This window comes from Oncorhynchus kisutch, linkage group LG2 (assembly GCF_002021735.2).
Source record: "Oncorhynchus kisutch isolate 150728-3 linkage group LG2, Okis_V2, whole genome shotgun sequence".
Lineage (NCBI taxonomy): Eukaryota > Metazoa > Chordata > Actinopteri > Salmoniformes > Salmonidae > Oncorhynchus > Oncorhynchus kisutch.
In genome coordinates, this window is record NC_034175.2 from 39,578,744 (window position 1) to 39,585,511 (window position 6,768).

A 6,768-nucleotide genomic window follows, 5' to 3' on the forward strand; every position below is an offset into this window, starting at 1 on the left:
AGAAGAGGACTGGCCACCCCACATAGCCTGGTTCCTCTCTAGGTTTCTTCCTAGGTATTGGCCTTTCTAGGGAGTTTTTCCTAGCCACCGTGCTTCTACACCTGCATTGCTTGCTGTTTGGGGTTTTAGGCTGGGTTTCTGTACAGCACTTTGAGATATCAGCTGATGTACGAAGGGCTATATAAATAAATTTGATTTGATTTGATTTGAAGAGGGTAGTAAGTTTTAAGTTCCTTGGCGTACACATCATTGACAAACTGAATTGGTCAACCCACACAGACAGCGTGGTGAAGAAGGCTCAGCTGTGCCTCTTCAACCTCAGGAGGCTGAAGAAATTTGGCTTGTCACCAAAAGCACTCAAACTTTTACAGATGCACAATCGAGAGCATGCTGTCGGGCTGTATCGCTGCCTGGTACGGCAACTGCTCCGCCCACAACTGTAAGGCTCTCCAGAGGGTAGTGAGGTCTGCACAACGCATCACAGGGGGCAAACTACCTGCCCTCCAGGACACCTATACCACCCGATGTCACAGGAAGGCAATAAAGATCATCAAGGACAACAACCACCCGAGCCACTGCCTGTTCACCCCGCTATCATCCAGAAGGCGAGGTCAGTACAGGGACCGAGAGACTGAAAAACAGCTTCTATCTCAAGGCCATCAGACTGTTAAACAGCCACCACTAACATTGAGTGGCTGCTGCCAACATACTGACTCGACTCCAACCACTTTAATATTGGAAAAATGTATGTAAAAAATGTATCACTAGCCAGTTTAAACAATGCCACTTAATATAATGTTTACATACCCTATATTACTCTTCTCATATGTATATACTGTACTCTATACCATCTACTGCATCTTGCCATCTTTATGTAATACATGTATCACTAGCCACTTTAAACAATGCCAGTTCTATGTTTTGTACGGATATCTCCAGTATCCGTTAAGTCTCTGAAAGGAGATCATCTAGCACAAGCCTGAAGGTCTGCAAAAGCGGCAGCTGTCACGTCTACTCCCGCTCCCCCTCTCCGGGGCTCGTCGTCGCCAGTTTATGCATTATTACGCACACCTGCCACCATCGTTACACGTACCTGCGCTTCATGAAACTTACCTGGACTCACCTGGACGTGTCAAAGGTGAACGCCATAATCTCGGTGGCCATCAACTCCCATCTCTGGGTGAATGTCCCCTTTCATTTTTGCCAGTGGCGGTTTCTCCAGCACCAAGGTGGTTGAGGAGATGGTGTCTTCTTGACCTTTCAGATGCTCACTCATGAACAGTGCATGGAGCAGAGTGTTGTTCTCGTAAAAGTTTTGAGATGATAAAACCGAGTGCAATATCAAAGGTGCCAAATCTAGCATTAGTCTGTCAACAAAGTATGGACACTACTCACTGAGGAATTTCAGACCAAGGCAACTGAAACAATCAAGGAGACTGTCAAAAGTCACTAGCCACTTTTTAAGTATGCTCTCTCTAATTCTCTCTTTCTCTCTCTCTTGGAGGATCTGAGACCTAGGACCATGCCTCAAGACTACCTGGCATGATGACTCCTCGTTGTCCACCTGGCCGTGCTGCTGCTCCAGTTTCAACTGTTCTGCCTGGGGCTATGGAACCCTGACCTGTTCACTGTGATTATTTTTATTTGACCATGCTGGTCATTTATGAACATTTGAACATCTTGGTCATGTTCTGTTATAATCTCCACCCGGCACAACCAGAATAGAACTGGCCACCCCTCATAGCCTGGTTCCTCTCTAGGTTTCTTCATTGGTTTTGGCCTTTCTAGGGAGTTTTTCCTAGCCACCGTGCTTTTACACCTGCATTGCTTACTGTTTGGGGTTTTAGGCTGGGTTTCTGTACAGCACTTTGAGATATCAGCTGATGTAAGAAGGGCTATATAAATAAATTTGATTATAGATATTAAGAAACTGCCTGTTCTGTGGTACCAGACAAAGGCTAGAATGGCAGTAAGTAAAGACCTGAGATCTGTCAACCACCCTACAAAAAGCTTACTGGGAGACTGACGCTTCTAAATGACTGGACATATTTGTGACAGATGTGGTGACTACTGTCAGTCATGTGCCTGCATGACCTGAACAATCTCAGAATTTCAAAAGTGAGCACCCTTTCTGCTGCTCATATTATTTATCATAGATTTTGAGAAATGCTGAGGCGGTTTCTCACTCCCTGCCAACAGTCTGTAAAGATGATGCGACACCCAAACAGGCTCCCAGTGAGTTTAGATTCTCAGGTGTCTTGAAGCAGTGACTCTCTGGAAACCAGACCTTCAAACCTGCACCAAGGATCTCATTAGTCAGATCCTCACTCTGTATCCGCTGAGGAATGCCTAAAAGGCGATACAGAAGACCTGTCTAAGCTTTTGGATGATGTTGTTTCTCAGATTCACGTCCTTGCTGCATCCAGATCATATTCATCTTTTGATGGCTGTGCTGTCAATACACAGGCCTCTTTGCATGATGAGATCAACAATAATGAAGGGAAAGTATCCACAGCCTTTGTCAAACTCTTCACTGAGGAGTTTCGAACTAAAGCTTCATGTGGTTGGTGGGATCCTTCAACCAAGGTTGATTGACATTCTATATATGAGCCTTTATGGTAGAAGTGCAGGGATTTGTGTCCAATAATAATGGTGATGCTATAGATGTCAATCTTTCAAAAGATCTGTAACGCCATCTTCATCCACCTCTTCACACCAGTTCTGCAGCCTCCAACATTGTCATAACCCTCGCTAAAGACCTTGTGCTTCACCCAGATGACTAAATTGTCTGTTGTAGTGTCTTGCCATTCAGAGACCCCTGTCAGCTTCAAGCCTTCCTGTCAATGTTCACAACAGGGCCAATGTGAAAGAAAATTTGGACAGGCACTGTTAACCTTTTCAACTGTGTGTTCACCAAGGTTAAGGAATGTCTTTGCCCAGCAACAACTGTTCCTCCTAGATAATGTGTCTGAGGCTCCCAAACATGCTGAATCTGTATGCAGAACTCCTACACAACTAAGTGGCAGTGAATATGAAGGCAGCCAGACCAGCATGGCAACTCATTTCAAACCCTTAATAGGTCAGACTCTAATGGCAATCCAGAGGAGTGTGTCCAAGTCAGAGGTAGGTCTCTGTTCCATCGTGGGATCCACGTTGGAGGAGGTTGAAATGGTGAGTACAGACAGTAGGCATGACCTGGGGACACATCACATGTCATCCACAAAGACCTCCCTCATTGCCCAGGCCCTCTGTCTGGCAGTAGCAGACCCAATTGTGGAACTTTCGATATTGATTTTTTAGGAGAAGTGGAATCCAAGATTGATGACAAAGATGTGGAGATGTCTAGTCTCTGTGCAACCATCAGTCATGGACTCTGCCACAAATATGACTTAAAGCAATCGAGACAATGCCGATGATACATCTTTCCCAAATCTGCCATTTGACGCCACAAGCAATGACTACACCTCTTTGATCATTTTACTGATTGTTAGATTGTTATCAAAGATTAGTCCTGTCACATTACTGGAATCCTTTGACATTGGTGAAACATCAAGAGTTCTAACAAATAGGATTCTATCAGTTCTGTAGCACCCCAGGCCTTGAACCACTCAAGCTTACGCCCAGAATCTCTGGAAAATCTAAGTTTTTCAAGACTGTGTCCAAAGGGCTTCTTCAAAAATGTGGGTTAGAAGATGCTCCAGATTGCAACGAAGTCAACGGATTCTGCATTATGATGCCCAGGTCAAGTCATTAACTAGGGAACTACTAACCAAATGCAATGAGGCTAGCTCTTCACCTCCCTCCATGACTCAGTTGTCCTGAGACAATGCACTTGGTATTGAGGTAGGTAATTCTGGGCCTCCAACGACTGGTGAAAAGGGAGCAAGATCCAACTTTCTCTGTGGACTCTACCCAAAGGTACACGAGTCATAAAAATATATAGATAGTATGATGGTAAACACTAGTGCTACGCCTTTTGTGTGCGATTTCACCCACTGTACAAATGACTGAAAGCTGGGTAACAAACAAAGGTCACGAACCAATGTACTCCAACTTCCCAGAACCAGACCTCTGCCGTCAGTGAAGCGGGTACATCAATACACTTAAATGTACTTCTCATAAATTGAGGGTGTGCCTTAGGCACAACTGTTACAGTATAAGCTATCGCAGCATCCACATTAGGAGATAACATTTATGTATATTTTGATTGCTCCTTCAAAAACAATATGCTCAAGGGTTTATCTTACCTACATTTGTAAATTATGTAGAATATTAAAATAAAATGATTAATACAATACAAAATTCTTCACATTTGTGGACTGTTTTGAATGCCCATGTGGCCAGGGAGACACCAACCTTACCTTAGGTCCGGGGCCAGCTCTATCTTGATTCCTTTTTGTCGGTGAGCCCAAGCGAATTATGTTCAAATGGTGACGAAAAACTACAAACAGGCATGTCCAAACTAAAAATTCAAAACCAAACAAAAGGCCTCAGCCTCCAAACCAACCCGATGTACTAATCAACCAGGCTCAGCATCTGGACAAGGTTGCGGCTCCCACTGGGGGAATGGAGTGTGGTAGTAAACTGTAGTGTGCTGTCTGACCCAATCAGTAACACATTTTTATTTGTATTTATTTTCAGCAATTGTTAGACGATCAAGATGCCTGCCGAACAAAGTGTATGCTCCACCAAGGAAGTGTTCACTCATTGCTAGGGTGTTATCAGCAATGGGCAACACCCTGTCTAGTCCTTTACTTCCTGCTCTAACATGAGGACCACCTAATCTATATTTCAAAATATATATATTTTTAAATAAACCTGATATGACCTGAATTCGTCTTGAGTGTTTTTCCCAAAACATTATTGTTTAAAATGTAACCTTTATTTAAATAGGCAAGTTAGCTAAGAACAAATTTTTATTTACAATACAGCCTACTGGGGAACAGTGGGTTAACTGCCTTGTTCAGGGGCAGAGCAACAGATTTGACTTTGTCAGCTCAGGGATATAATCCAGCAACCTTTCGGTTACTGGCCCAATGCTCTAACCACTAGCCTACCTGCCGCCCCATGCGCCAAATACAACCGATGTAGACCTTACCGGGAAGTGCTGACTTACAAGCCCTTGATCAACATTGCAGTTAACAATTTTTTCTTAAAATATTTACAAAATAAAAGGGCAACAATAACGAGGCTATATACAGGGGGTGGGTGTACAGGTTAGTTGAGGTAATATGTACATGTAGGTAGGGGTAAAGTGACTGTGCATATAATAAAGGGCGAGTAGCAGCAGGGTTGAAGGGAGGGGGAGTCAATGTAAATATTCAGAGTAGTCATTTGATTAGCTGTTCAGCAGTCTTATGGCTTGTGAGTGGAAGCTGTTAAGAAGCCTTTTGTTTGGACCTAGACTTGGCGCTTTGGTACCGCTTGCCATGCGGTAGCAGAGAGAACAGTCTGACTAGGGTGGCTGGGGTCTTTGGCAATTTTCAGGGCCTTCCTCAGACACCGCCTGGTATAGAGGTCCTGGATGGCAGGAAGCTTGGCCCCAGCGATGTACTGGGCCGTACGCACTACCCTCTGTAGTGCCTCGTGGTCGGAGGCCGAGCAGTTGCCATACCAGGCGGTGATGCAACCAGTCATGCTCTCGATGGTGCAGTTGTTGAACCTTTTGAGGATCTGAGGACCCATGCCAAATCTTTTCGGTCTCCTGAGGGGGAATAGGTGTGGTCGTACTGTCTTGGTGTGTTTGGACCATGATAGTTTGTTGGTGATGTGATGACCAAGGAACTTGAAGCTCTCAACCTGGTCCACTACAGCCCCATTGATGAGAATGGGGGTGTGCTCAGCCCTCCTTTTCCTGTAGGCCACGATCATCTCCTTTGTCTTGATCACGTTGAGGGAGCGGTTGTCCCGTCACCACACTGCCCGGCCTCTGACCTCCTCCCTATAGGCTGTCTCATCGTTGTCGGTGATCAGGCCTACCACCGTTGTCGTCTGCAAACTTAATGATGGTGGTGGAGTCATGCTTGGCCACGCAGTCATGGGTGAACAGGGAGTACAGGAGGCCTCTTTATTTCTCACACAGCACTTTAACAGTGAGCCAACAAGAATGTACAATACATTCTTAAGATATTTTGGTGCTGACAGAGTATTGTCCCATTTAAAATGCCAATCTAAGTATGCCAAATTCCATGGTTGAGGATGGGTACTGACACTATTTGACTAGTTGGAGGGGGGGAATAATAGTGTAGTTGCTACAAAAACCATTGTAGCATTATATTTATTTAACTAGGAAAGTAAGTTAAACAAATTCTTATTTACAATGACGACCTACCAAAAGGCCTCCTACGGGGGCTGGGATTAAACATATAGGACAAAACACATCATGACAACACTACATAAAGAGAGACCTAAGACAACATAGCAAAGCAGTAACACATGACCACACAGCATGGTAGCAACACAACATGGTAGCAGCACAAAACATGGTACAAATATTATTGGAAATAAAAAATAAAATTATTGGGCACAGACAACAGCACAAAGGGCAAGAAGGTAGATACAACAATACATCACGCAAAGCAGCCACAACTGTCAGTAAGAGTGTCCATGATTGAGTCTTTGAATGAAGAGGTTGAGTTTTTTGCAGCTCGTTCCAGTCACTAGCAGCAGTGAACTGAAAAGAGGAGCGACCCAGGGATGTGTGTGCTTTGGCGACCTTTAATATAATGTGACTGGCAGAACGGGTGTTGTATGTGGAGGATGAGGGCT